Genomic DNA, 13,147 nt, shown 5'->3' with positions numbered 1-13,147 from the left:
GTCTTTTCACCAGGGTGAGGGCTCCAGAGCTAAATGGCAAAGGAGAGAAAGATTTAAAGACAGAACAAAGGGGCAAATTCTTCATGCAGAGGATGGTACATGTATGGGATGAACTGTGAGAGAGGGTGGTGGAAGCTTGTATAATTACAACATTTAAGAGGTATCAGGGTGGGCATATGAATAGGAATGGTTTAGAGGGATATGAGCCAAATGTTAGAAAATGGGACTAGATTAATTTCAAATATTTGTTCAGCATGGACGAGTTGGACCGAAGAGGTTGTTTCCTTGCTACATATCTCTGTGAATCAGTGTAGTAGACATGTTGGTTTCCACATTATTGTTATTCTTGCAAATTGGTCTGAAGATTTGAAAATGAAAACTTATCAACAAAATGCATATTTTTCCCAAGAATACTCAAGTCCTACACTAGCAAATAACTATTTAATTCTCATTGCCTTGACTTTCACCTGATGGAATAACACCTTGATTAGGATACTAGAGGATTACCAAAACTGTTACACCATTGGTCAGTGGGGTTAATTTTACATTTGGGTGAACAAATGAGAAGTAGCTTAATATTTGCTTGCAATAATGATGGGTACATATATTTAGAGTTGAAAAGGGGGTGCTGGAAAAGCATAGTAGGCTAAGCAGCATCCAAGGAGCAGGAGAGTCGACGTTTCGAGGATAACCCTTTGGATGCTGCTTGATCTGCTGTGTTTTACCAGTGCCACCCTTGACTCTGACTTTCCAGTATCTGCAGTTCTCACTTTCTCCTTTTTTAAAATTTAGCCTCATGAAAACAATGTGTAAGCTATAGTTTTGAATCATGCTTCCAATTGGCAGATATGGACCCCCAAAACACATCAGTAATGGTACTGAAGATATGTGTTTCAGACCTCCAGAGTCCCTACCCCAAGTTGTTCCAGTCTAACTACAACACAGGATCTACCCAACAAAATGGAAATTTGCCTAGGTATGTCTTGCACACAAAAGGCAAGTCAAATCCAACTCAGTCAAATACCTCCCGATACATATTGGCTCAAATATTAGTTAATTGATGAAAGCTGTCATCAACAGTGCTATTGAGCAGCACTTAGTTAGCTAGCCATAACCTATTCACTGACAACCAGTTCGTGTTCCAACATGGGGTCCATATCTGCCAACACAGCTCTGACCATACTCCAGAATTAATTCAAAATGGATAGTAGAGGTAAACAGAGAACAAGTGAAAGAGACTCCCCTCACATCAAGGCTCCATCAGAAAGACTGAGGAAAATCAGAGTCATTAGAAATTGGGTGAAATCTTACCATTGGTTATCTCATAACGAGTACAATGTTGTTTTTTTTTGGTCAGTCATCTCAGTTCTAGGACATCTTTACAGGAGTTCTTAAATAATACCCTAGTCATAACCATCTTCAGCTCCTTCATCAATGAATTTCTCTTCTTCATAAGTCAGAAGTACGGTTGTTCACATGTAATTGCACAATTTTCAGCATTATTCATGATACTTTAGAAACCGAAGCAGTCTGTTTGCAAATGTGGCAAAACCCGGACAATATCCAAGTTTAGGATGTAAAGTGGCAAGATACATTTGCATTGCACACATATCTGGCAATGACCATCTTCAGTAAGGGTCAAACTAATCACCACCACTTAACTATCGAATTACCAACACTGAATTTCCATCTCGATCAACATCCTGCAGTTACCATTGACCCATAAACATAATTGAACTAGCCACATAATTACCGTGCTGACAAGAGCAGGTCAGAGGCCAGGAGCAGCTTTTTCATGACTCCCTAAAGCTTGTCGGGAATCTCCGAGGCACGTATGAAGAGTATGATGGAATACTCCCCACCTGGATGAGTGCAATTCCAACAACACTCAATAAGCTTGATACCATCTCAGACCACATCCAAACATTCCCTCCCTCCACCACTAAGAAGCAGTAACAGCAATGTGTACCATCTACCAGATACACAGCAGAAATGCTCCAAAGCCCCTTAATCATCACATTCCAAAACAGTAACAAGTTTTATCTTAAAGGACAAGGGCAATGGATACTCAAGCCACTCACTGTCTGGATTCTGAATTATATTGTGGGTCAAAAGCATGGAACATCCTCTCTGAGGGCATTATTGGTCTAACAACAGCACATGGACTGCAGCAGTTCAAGAAAGCAAGTCACCACCACCTTCTTAAGGATGACGAGAGATGTGTGTAAATGCTGGCCCATGAATAAAAGTGCCCGATCAGTAATAGATGGGAATTTTTATATTACAGCAGCTATGACGGATCTGTGTGGTTTCTTTGTGATGTCAGATGTGTCGGGAGGTAACTTTCCAGATTAATACAAAACAAAAATCGAACGCTCTTCTAAAAAAAAAATATTCTGGCCAGTTCCACAAAAAAAACCTGTGCAGCATGTTGACGTGAGTGGACTGGCTCATGACTTTTAAAATCTTTCTAGGATTGCCTTTGGAGTTTTTGTTTTAACATTTTTCTGTCAAACGGCATCATTTCACAAATGTCATTGTGCTGTTTCACAACACATTCTGCAACAGCATAGTGATGATTACTGCCATTAGAAAACTCTACAGCCATCAAGCTGATATTTGGGTTTGCTCCTTTCAAATGTCACTCAGTACAGCACAATGCATCCTTCTGGGAGAGACAACAATGGAGAAAAAGATCATGACAGACAACTGCAATCATTGGTTAGTGTGCCTGACAATTTCTCCAGCACATTTACAAGTTTGGAAGAGTCCACATCATGAATGTATGAGATGCTGATACATAATTTTGAAATTAGTTAGGCGCTTGGAATGTGAAGCAACTCCATGCAAGCTGCTGCATATTCTCATAAAAATAAGATCATGTTTTGAGTCTAAAGTTCTCTTATCAATTCTTTTGACAGCTCCAAAACCTCTAAACCCTGGCAGTCAGAGAAAAACAGGTGCTATATAAAGGAAAAGATAATATCTGCCATGATATCTGCCAATCTGACTGACAATGTTACGACCATAAAAGATGCAGTCAGAGAAACTGGGATAAAGTCAATAATAGAATTTATCGTTGTCGTCTCTTTCTTTATAGACTCCACTATGATCTAATAACTTTTCATCACCAATTGTGCAGGAGAAAGAAACAACATGGAGTTTGCTTGTCTCCATGGCAAAAGAGGAGCTGCCAATGAAAGCAGCCTTCTTAAATATATTTGCACAGAGAGATAGGTTCTGGATTTCCATAATAGAATCAAGAATTGCCAATCAGGTCATTTCCCCAACATTTTGTTCTCATGCCTTGAGCAAATCCATTGCCATAACCTATTGCCTTCTCTTCCCTGGAAATCTGGCTCAGGCCAGAATCAAGTCTGTCTACTCTGAAGCAGACCTAAGGGGGTGGAGGTGTGTGGGGGGTAACAGATAGATGCCACAATCAGCAGGTTGCTAGGCCCATCTCTGTCCACAGCATCATTATTGTTAAGCTCCTAACCCCCGCACCCTCACATTATGAACCCATCATATCTCCCATGGACCTCCATTTTCCTTATTTTCTTTTAATCCATGCTTCACATGAATCCTCCTTTCCAACTCATTCATTATCTAATATAGACAAAAATCGTGAGTCCTTTAATAAAATTGAGTACTCTTTGAAATGCTCATATTGGTATTAAAATAAACGATCATCCATTCAAATTCCACTTGCAACAATGATTTGGAAGAAATGTACCTCGTGGGGTCTCATAAAACAGTCACAACTTCATTTGAATTAGAACTTACTTGCCCTTTCTGTACAGAAAACCATCCAGATAAACAAATAACTAATCAAAAACAAATTCAAAGATACATAATCCTGCAATCCAGTTAAATGGTCATCAAACAGTCAAACAACTAAAGTTTCAGTCACCTTAACAGCCTCCTGAGGAAAATCCTTGGACTGGCATGTGAACTTAGCCAAGCATTCATAATAAGATTCTAAACCATCCAGAGCTGAATATAATATAGTCTTTGAAGAGATACGAACAGATGGTTAACCATCTGGTCAGTTTTCTCAAAGACTCAACAGATGGACAATTAATCAAATGCATCTGTTAGTTTGTTCACAGGTTCAACCAATGTTTGGACTTTAAATCTGAGAAAAATACACATTTTCTCAAAGCTTTCTGTCATGTACTCATCAGGATATTTCACAAGAATACAAATTCAAGGGGTAAACCAATAGTTATACTGCATAACACCAGCGTGCTGACTGATTAGCAAGTGGACTCCGATTGAAAAGGGCATTGTCAAAGAGAATTTACTCAATAAAGCTGATTACAGCTAGGTTTCATTAAATATTAAACCAGACATGATGGTACTAGTCGGTAAGTGCATTGACCAGATAAATTTATCCATGATGACTATCAATTACTTTGTTGAGATGAAACAGGTACAGTACATGAATATGTTCTTTCTATCTGCAATGAAAAAGGCTGTGTATAGCATGTGTTGGTTCCAGTCCGAAATGGGAGCAGAATATGTCTCCTGTACCAGATCTTGTCTGCCCCAATATCTTTCCTTTCCCTTTTGTTCCTCCTTTTTTTTACATATGTGCCTTGTCCTGAACTTGGATGGCAGTGGCATTGGCAAGAGCCCAGCATGGCACCTCGAGCATGCCTACCACAGCCCTTGAGTGGCAGCAGGACATGGACCTCGGACGGACCTGAGCCAGGCCCAGTGTGCGGACTTAAGCAATGTCAAGCCAAGCCAAGGGTGTGAACCTTGGGCAGACATACCCTGAACCTTGGGCAGACGTACCACAAACTTTGAGCAGCCGACGGCGCAGGAGAGAATGAGTCCAGCGTGGACCTCAAATGACCCCTTTCTTACTTTACTGAGCAATCAAGGAACCTGGAATTGGTAGCTGCTAAATCCATAGGGACAACATCAATGAGGTAAACCCAGCAGCAAAAGATAGCACCTAAGGATTGGTGACTTATTTGTTGGTTGAGTTTGGCATTGGCAGCAGTGAAACAGTAGTGGAAGGGCATCATGGTAGCAATGAAGTGAGCCCAGTGGTGGGAGACAAGGCTCTGATGTTGGTTTGGCAGGCATAAGCGATTGTGAAGGAATATCGGACCAGCAGTAAAGGTGACACCTAAGACTCACTACTTTGATGTTTGTTGGGTACTGGGTAGATGGTGGCAAAGTGGTGGTGGAGGGATTACGGTGAAGGCACCATTGATGGTGATGAGCTGGCTCATCATTCTTGATTAAAGGATTATGCCTGAAATGTCAACTCTCCTGCTTGTCAGATGCTGCCTGATCTGCTGTGCTTTTCCAGCGCCACACTTTTCAACTCTGATCCCCAGCATCTGCAGGTCTCACTTTCTCCTCGGGTCTGATAGACTGTCTTCAAGCTATATCCTTCAGTTTTCTCCTCATATTCTAATATTATTCAAAATGGTGCCATATTGTGATGACAAATAAAAGCTCTCACTGTATTTTATTGTATTTCTACTCTAAAATATGAGTGACAATCTATCAAAATCAAATTAAATCTGCAGTGCATGCATATGTACCACACTGAGTCCAACTGATGATCCTAAATTGGTTGTCAGAGTAATTTATCACTGATTCAGGATTAGCCAGTGAAAGTTGTCCAGTTACAGAATCTGATTCTGAGTTTTGCAAGCATGGGCTAAGTAGGTTCGGTCAGTGTCTTGTTTATTGGAAATAGTCAAAAGGACATTGTGTTTGATGTGGTCTACAGTATTTTGGAATGTCAAGCTCAGATACCTGTCATTACACAGACATTGAAATTCATATATCATATTCCTCATTTGTATGATCGACAGAATGTGTTTTTGGTTGGCAGCTGCATCTCATAAGTGATGAACACCACTTGTATTGTTACATGTATTATACATGGTGCTTTTTTCACTTGAATTTGCATTCTTGTAAAATGTTCTGATCAGTGCAAGACAAAAAGCCTTGATCAAATGTTTATTTTTACCAATACTCATGTTCTACACCATCAAATGACTATTTGCTTACCTGAGACTGAGGTAAAGCAAAGACCAAATTGAGTGTATCAGCAACATAGTTCATCTTACAGCTAAATTAAGCATGGGAAAGATTTCAATGAATTTCTTCAAGAGTGCATTAAACCCAAATTTTAATTACCAAATGACAATGCAAAATGAGACATCGTCCTAAGACTGAAAGGGTATTTATGCAGGATGCGGTTGAGCAGAATGGGAGTAAAATTACAAATATATGCCATGCCCTATGCCAGATTTGATCTGAAATGCACAATTGTTTTCAATTTTGATGAGATCCATCCATGCCACTGCATTGCTTCAATACTTGACAGCACCATTGTGGGAGAAAGTCAGGATTGCAGATGCTGGAGATCAGAGTTGAGAGTGTGGTGCTAGAAAAGCACAGGAGGTCAGGCAGCATTCGAGGAACAGGAGAATCGACATTTCAGGCATAAGCCCTTCATGCTTACCACAAACTTAAGCAAAAGAGTTTTGGCAATGTGCATAAAGATGCAGCTAAACAAGGTAAATCTCTCTGACCACATAATGACTGAAAGCGATGAATTTGTTCTTGCTCCTTGTTTTTTTATTCCACCTCAAAAAGGTAGAGATATTGTTGTATTTGACTCCTCAATTCCCAGTTATCCCATCACAAACCAACGTCCACTGAAAAGGACAAATCCTTGAAAGAGTGCCCAGCCAATCGAATGCACGGCTATTGTGGGATTGTGAATGACTCATCTGATTTTCACATGCTGCATGAATATCTGGCAACATTGCGAGACCTCATGTTCACAATGGACTTACATAACAATAACCTGAAAAAGGGATTGGAGTATTCATCCTCAAAAGCATGACCATATCTTCGATATCTGCATCTTTATGAACCACAGATTAAGCAGCATCTGAGGTGCAGGAGGAAGGGCTTATGCCTGAAACGTCAGTTATCCTGCTCCTTGGATGTTGCCTGACTGGCTGTGCTTTTTCAGCATCATGCTCATTGACTTTGATCTCCAGCACCTGCAGTCCCCATTTTCTCATGAACCACAGGTTAAATGTTGTAGCCATTCAACCTGTCACTCCAGAGTAACCAGAGAGCCTTATTAAAAATCAAATGAAAAAAATTACCTTGGCTGGACTAATGCAAGAGCAATGAGCTGTTGGGTGATATGTGATAAGGTTTATCCTCCCATCTCACTGTGTCCATGTGTGCATGGGTTGCCCAAAACAGATCAAAGTTTATGCCCCTTCTAGTCTTTCTGTTCTCTGACCAATTCAGAAGTCACACAACACCTTACGAAGGAGCAGTGATTCAAAGATTTGTGATTTCAAATACACCCTGTTGGACCATAACCTGGTATTGTGTGAATCCTGACTTTAACCACTCCAGTCCAACACCGGCATCTCCAGATATGACTAATTCAGCACAACATGACCTGGTTGAGTAAACTGCCAAACCCATCTTGAGCAGGTTCTTGGCTGACACAGTGAAGGACTTCTTAATTTTGGTGAAAATCACACATAGTTGCAGAACTACAACAATGTAGTATGTATATCCTCACTTGATATTGATAACCTATTCAATCATTCATGTCTTAAGGAAGTTATGGTGATCGAGGCCCATTGCATGATTTGGTATTCACAGAATTTATGAACTCAGCAACTCATTCAATTGAGTTCAGTTTCAACAATGCTAGCTATATCCAAGTACATAGTGATGCCATGGAATGCAGCCTAGGTCTGGCATTTAGAAATAACTTTGGTGTGTACCATAATAAATGTGCCTTCAATATAATGACACCTCACCGCCTGCACATTACATTTTTACAATATGTAGGTGATATATTTTCCATATTTGAATCCACAGTTGCAGGTGAATGCTGTCCTGCGCTCAATTCACTCAATGCATATGTATTGTAATTGCCATATCAAAAACCTCATAAACAGGGTCTGCGCCATTTGATCACTGGGCATGAGAGGGGGTATTAAAGCCATTTTATGAGTAATGGATACTTGATCAGATGATTTCTCCTTGTATATCACACAAGTTCATGGAAAACTCCAAGGTGACCATACTTGGTCCCAAAGAGTGCCCAATCTATCTTAGATTACTCTTGCGAATATTGCAAATGTTTGAAACTAGCTGTATCACACTACTATGCGGAAGCAACATGAGTGTAATATACCATTAAAGGGATGCCACTGTCATGCCAAAAAGATATTTTGTTACAAAAATAAGTAATGAGGAATATGAATTTTAATGCCTGTGTGAAGCCAGGAATGTAGGCCATAGATCTCAAAGATTGGCAGATCACATCAAACAGCATGTCCCTTTGGGAGTTTGCAAAAAGCAAAATACTAACTGTACCCAGTCAGTTCATGCTTGCAAAACCACAACAAAGGATCTATCATTAGAAGTGTTTCTGTATTTGGACATTTGCTCTAAGTCATGAATGTATGCAAAACTATGCTGACAACCAATTTAACGTAGTTACTGAGGCTTACAGCATGGTGCACTTGCTGGTGGTTACCTGGCCTTGCACTTTACAGTCAAAAAGAACATGTACCTGCACTGTGCCTGTTCTAATTAATAAAATAAGTGGCCGTCATGTTGCCATTAGCTATCAATCAACATTGCTGCATTCTCCATGACAATGCCTCTACCACTCAGAGTCTATTTGCCAATCAATCAGTAGTCTCCTCTCACGCAGTATAAATGCTGGTTTTATCCATGAAATTTCATTCTTGTGAAAAGTCTTGATGATTGGAAGATGTGAAATATCCACAACATGCATCTTTTTTCAGAAGTACTTAAGTTCTGTAATACAAATGAGTATTTGAACTTTAAGTGTTTAGATCAATGTTAAAAATTGTAAGTCACAGCATAGGGTCCAGATGACATATTAATATCTGACTCGCAATACTGTTTAGAATGTAAGGGCTGTTTATCAACTGGGAAAATGTGCTCTACCACCTCTTAACACATATGCTAGCAAATTAAATAGTCATGGAACCTTTAGGTACAGACTTCCATAATTGATTATTACATTAAAAACTGACTTAAATTACTATGGACTATCTAATTACTAAGTTGATGAGATCTTTTAAGTTTACCTTTCAACAGTTCCTGATGTCACAATAAACTTACCCTGCCATTGATATTGCATAAATTGACTTGATTGACAATTTTACAGAGAGCTTTTCATTAAAGATCTTAATCTTATGGAAATGCAAAGTTGAGGCAGGTATTTAAAAGGCTGAGCCCAACGTCACTCTCAGTGCGTGTCAGCTCGTGATTCTCCATGTTTGCTGCATCAGTCAGCATGACAGCCAGCAGTAGCCAGAGGGGACATTTAGACTTATGGCTCCCACTGCAGAAGTTAGAAAGCCACAAAGGGATCAGTTCCATGTTTTCCTTCTCTTTCAAGGTATACTGGGATTCAAGGACCAATCTCACTGTTGAATGCAGATTACAAAATTCTGTCAAAGGTAATCGCCAACCGGGTCAGGTCTGCTCTGGGGTCGGTGATTCACTCTGACCAAACCTGTGCTGTACTGGGCAGGAAGATCGCTGAGAGTTTCGTACTCCTCAGGGATACGATCACCTACGTGCAGGACAGAGGGTTGGACACCTGCCTGATCAGCCTGGACCAGGAGAAAGCTTTTGACAGGATATCACACAGGTTTATGAGAAATGTTCTGTCCAAAATGGGCTTTGGGGAGGGAATCCGCAATTGGATCAGACTGCTCTACACCAACATTGTCAGTGCAGTCTCAATCAATGGGTGGGAATCAGATAGCTTCCCAGGCAGATCTGGTGTCAGGCAGGGCTGCCCTCTCTCTCCTGCCTTGTTTGTGTGCTGCATAGAGCCATTTGCCGAGTCCATCAGGAAGGATGTGAGCCTGAGAGAGCTGACTATTCCTGGCAGTGGGGGCCTGCAGGTTAAGGCCTCCCAGTGCATGGATGACGTCGCCGTTTTCTGCTCAGATCCACTGTCTGTGCGCAGACTCATGTGCATGTGTGACCAGTTCAAACGGGCCTCGGGGGCCAAGGTAAACCGAGGCAAGAGCGAGGCCATGCTCTTCGGGAACTGGGCTGACCAATCCTCGATCCCCTTTACCATCAGGAACGACCACCTGAAGGTGCTGGGTATTTGGTTCGGAGGGGCTGGGGCATGTGCCAAGTCTTGGGAGGAGCGTATCAGCAAAGTGAGGCAGAAACTGGGCAGATGGAAGCTACGGTCGCTCACCATCGCGGGAAAAAACCTGGTCATCAGGTGTGAGGCACTGTCATTGCTATTATATGTGGCACAGGTCTGGCCTATTCCCAGAACCTGTGCTGTCGCAGTCACCCGGGCCATCTTCCAGTTTATATGGAGGTCAAAGATGGACTGGGTCCGAAGGGACTTGCTGTACAAAGATCTGGGCAATGGGGGAAAAAACACACCCAATGCCACCCTCACCTTGATGGCCACCTTTGTGTGTGGCTGCAACAAGCTGTGCATGGATCCCCGGTACGCAAACACCAAGTGTCACTATGTACTGAGGGTCTACCTGTCCCTGGTGTTGCGAAGGATGGGCCTGGCCTCGCTGCCACGGAATGCTCCGAGTGGTTGGACCATTCCGTATCACCTGTCCTTCGTGGAGAAGTTTATGAAGAAAAACACCTTTGACCACAATGTCCATCAGGAAGTGGTCAGCATGTAGTGTCCTTGAGACCCTTCAGGAAAAGGAGAGCGCGGATCCTATCGAACAGTTCCCTGAGCAGACTGTCAAAGCTATTTGGGAGAATGCCTCATCGCCAGAACTTTCCAACAAGCACCAAGACATGGCTTGGCTAGTGGTGAGAAAGGCTCTGCCTGTGAAATCCTTTATGCACACCCGGACTCTCAGCCGCATTGCACGCTGCCCTCGAAGCGGCTGCCGGGGGGGAAGAGACTGTCACACACCTCCTTCTGGAATGTGCCTACGCAGAAGAAATCTGGAGAGGAATGCAATGGTGTTTGTCGAGCCCTGTGACGAGGGTCTTCGTGCTCTACGGCTGTTCCCCGGGACGCACACTGAGACGAACATCAACTGCACCTGGAGGATCATCAACTCGGTGAAGGATGCTCTCTGGGTGGTCCGAAACCTGTTGACCTTCCAGCTGAAAGAGTTGACCCCGACTGAGTGTTGCAGACCTGCACATTCCAAGGTCCAGGACTACATGTTGAGGGACGCGCTGAAGCTTGGGGCAGCTGCCGCCAAGGCGCAGTGGGGAAAGATCACCGTGTAACATCTGCCTGCCTAAGAAGAACAGGGGGCCCACACAGCCATTTGGGCTCTGCTGACGCCTCAGCTAAAAATGTAATCATACAGACCTCTAAATAGGAATGATTACTCTGTTTCGGTATGCAAAGAAATGGAATGTTTACATATGTATGGCATGTCCAGTTGTATAGATCATCAAAGTATTTTATGAATAAAGTATATTTTTGATATTAAAAAAAACTGGGATTCAAGGGTTAAACATTCCACTACCTAAGAGACTCACTGTGGTATAAATTGCATGTCTGTCCCCCTACAGTATGGACAGAACATTTCAATAGGCTGACTGAATCCTACAGAAGGATTCCATTGGAGCCACACACATGGATCCCTCTGCAGCCTCATGCAAAGATTTTTGTCCTCCCCAGGAAAGACTGATAGCCTTGGCTACAACCCTGTTAAACTAACTTCTGCTCCACTCCCACTCTGTATTAGCATAGGTATATGAATCCCCCATTGAGAACAGGCAAGACCTTTCTGTTTAATCTCTTCCCATCAATACATGATCATGAAGAATATGATAATCAGTCCCTGTATTCCATTCACTCATTATCACAGGACATCGACATTCAACAGGCTTTGTAAATTTATAATTGCCTATCTTAAACTATATAATACTTTTGACCATGTAACGGATAGATCTTTTGTTTTATTCCTATACAAAATACTGTCTTTGTGTGTAGGGCAGAGATTCGTGAAGGAGTGTCACCACAAGTAGATGATTGACTACTTCTGGTCACATTGAGAATCTCTCACCAACTTTCTGATAATAAAGCATTTACCTTTGTGCAGAAACTTGTGTCATCTGGATTTGTGGGAGAAAAGGACATCAACATCACATTCATATTTGGCTATTCGGTTTTTTAAAAATTTGAACAGAGGTGTTTTAGTATTATCGGGCAAGGTTGTCACTTTGTATCCCAGAATCCAATAGCGACAACCATTCCACAGCCCTAATCCAGCCCGTTGAGAGCCATTTTGATAAATTGTTGGATTAATATGCTGTTTAAAAAGTCCCCAGTAACATGAGAAAGGGAAAACACAATTGTGCAAATTGATCAAAATTATTCAAGCTTGCAGGTTTCAGTGGAAGATCCAGGATATAATCTCTCTTTATCCTGTGTTCTGGTATTTTTAACTAAGTCCACAAATGGGTAATGGTTTGTCTTCTCAATATATCTGTTACTGTGCAGGCTGGCCTGGAAGGAGAAATCAAAGAGGGTCTTTGTAATATTTGCTTGACATGTAATATAATTTTATGTGATTCTCTACCATAAGAAAAATCATGTTCACAGTTTTCAATCTTTTACTTCTCCTTTACCAAACATTTATTTCAACTTTACCCTTCATTGCTATTCCTGTGCTTGCTTCAGTGCCATTGACTCTCCAGCACATTGCTCAGGATGCTGGATTTTTTTTCAAAACTGGCTTTTAATACTAGATTAGATTACTTACAGTGTGGAAACAGGCCCTTCGGCCCAACAAGTCCACACCGACCCGCCGAAGCGCAACCCACCCATACCCCTACATATACCCCTTACCTAACACTACGGGCAATTTAGCATGGCCAATTCACCTGACTAGCTTGAAGGAAAATTAAAAGAATGGTCGAGAAACCCTGGATTGTCACTAACTTTGTAAAATATTGTTATTTCTTATCAGCTGCTACCTTTGAAAGTTACAATCCCAGCTGGAAACAGGAGGAGAGTGGTTCAAGCTAAAGCTGGCAAGACGAAGAAATGATCTTGTTTGAAGCAGCAAGAGCAATATAACAGCAGCTACTTAACATAAAAGAAGAAGTCAGGCTAGAA

The 13,147-nt window shown here is 41.7% G+C and overlaps 1 protein-coding gene across 1 annotated transcript in view; it reads right to left on the bottom strand.

The window, feature by feature from the left end:
• LOC132817331 (low-density lipoprotein receptor-related protein 1-like) overlaps positions 1-13,147 on the bottom strand; it is a 1,680,787-nt gene that overhangs the window by 449,492 nt on the left and 1,218,148 nt on the right. The gene's annotated exons all lie outside the window — the stretch shown is intronic.

This window comes from Hemiscyllium ocellatum, chromosome 7 (assembly GCF_020745735.1).
Source record: "Hemiscyllium ocellatum isolate sHemOce1 chromosome 7, sHemOce1.pat.X.cur, whole genome shotgun sequence".
Lineage (NCBI taxonomy): Eukaryota > Metazoa > Chordata > Chondrichthyes > Orectolobiformes > Hemiscylliidae > Hemiscyllium > Hemiscyllium ocellatum.
Note: the sequence above shows the minus strand (reverse complement) of the source record. Positions and strands in the feature narration are given on the sequence as shown.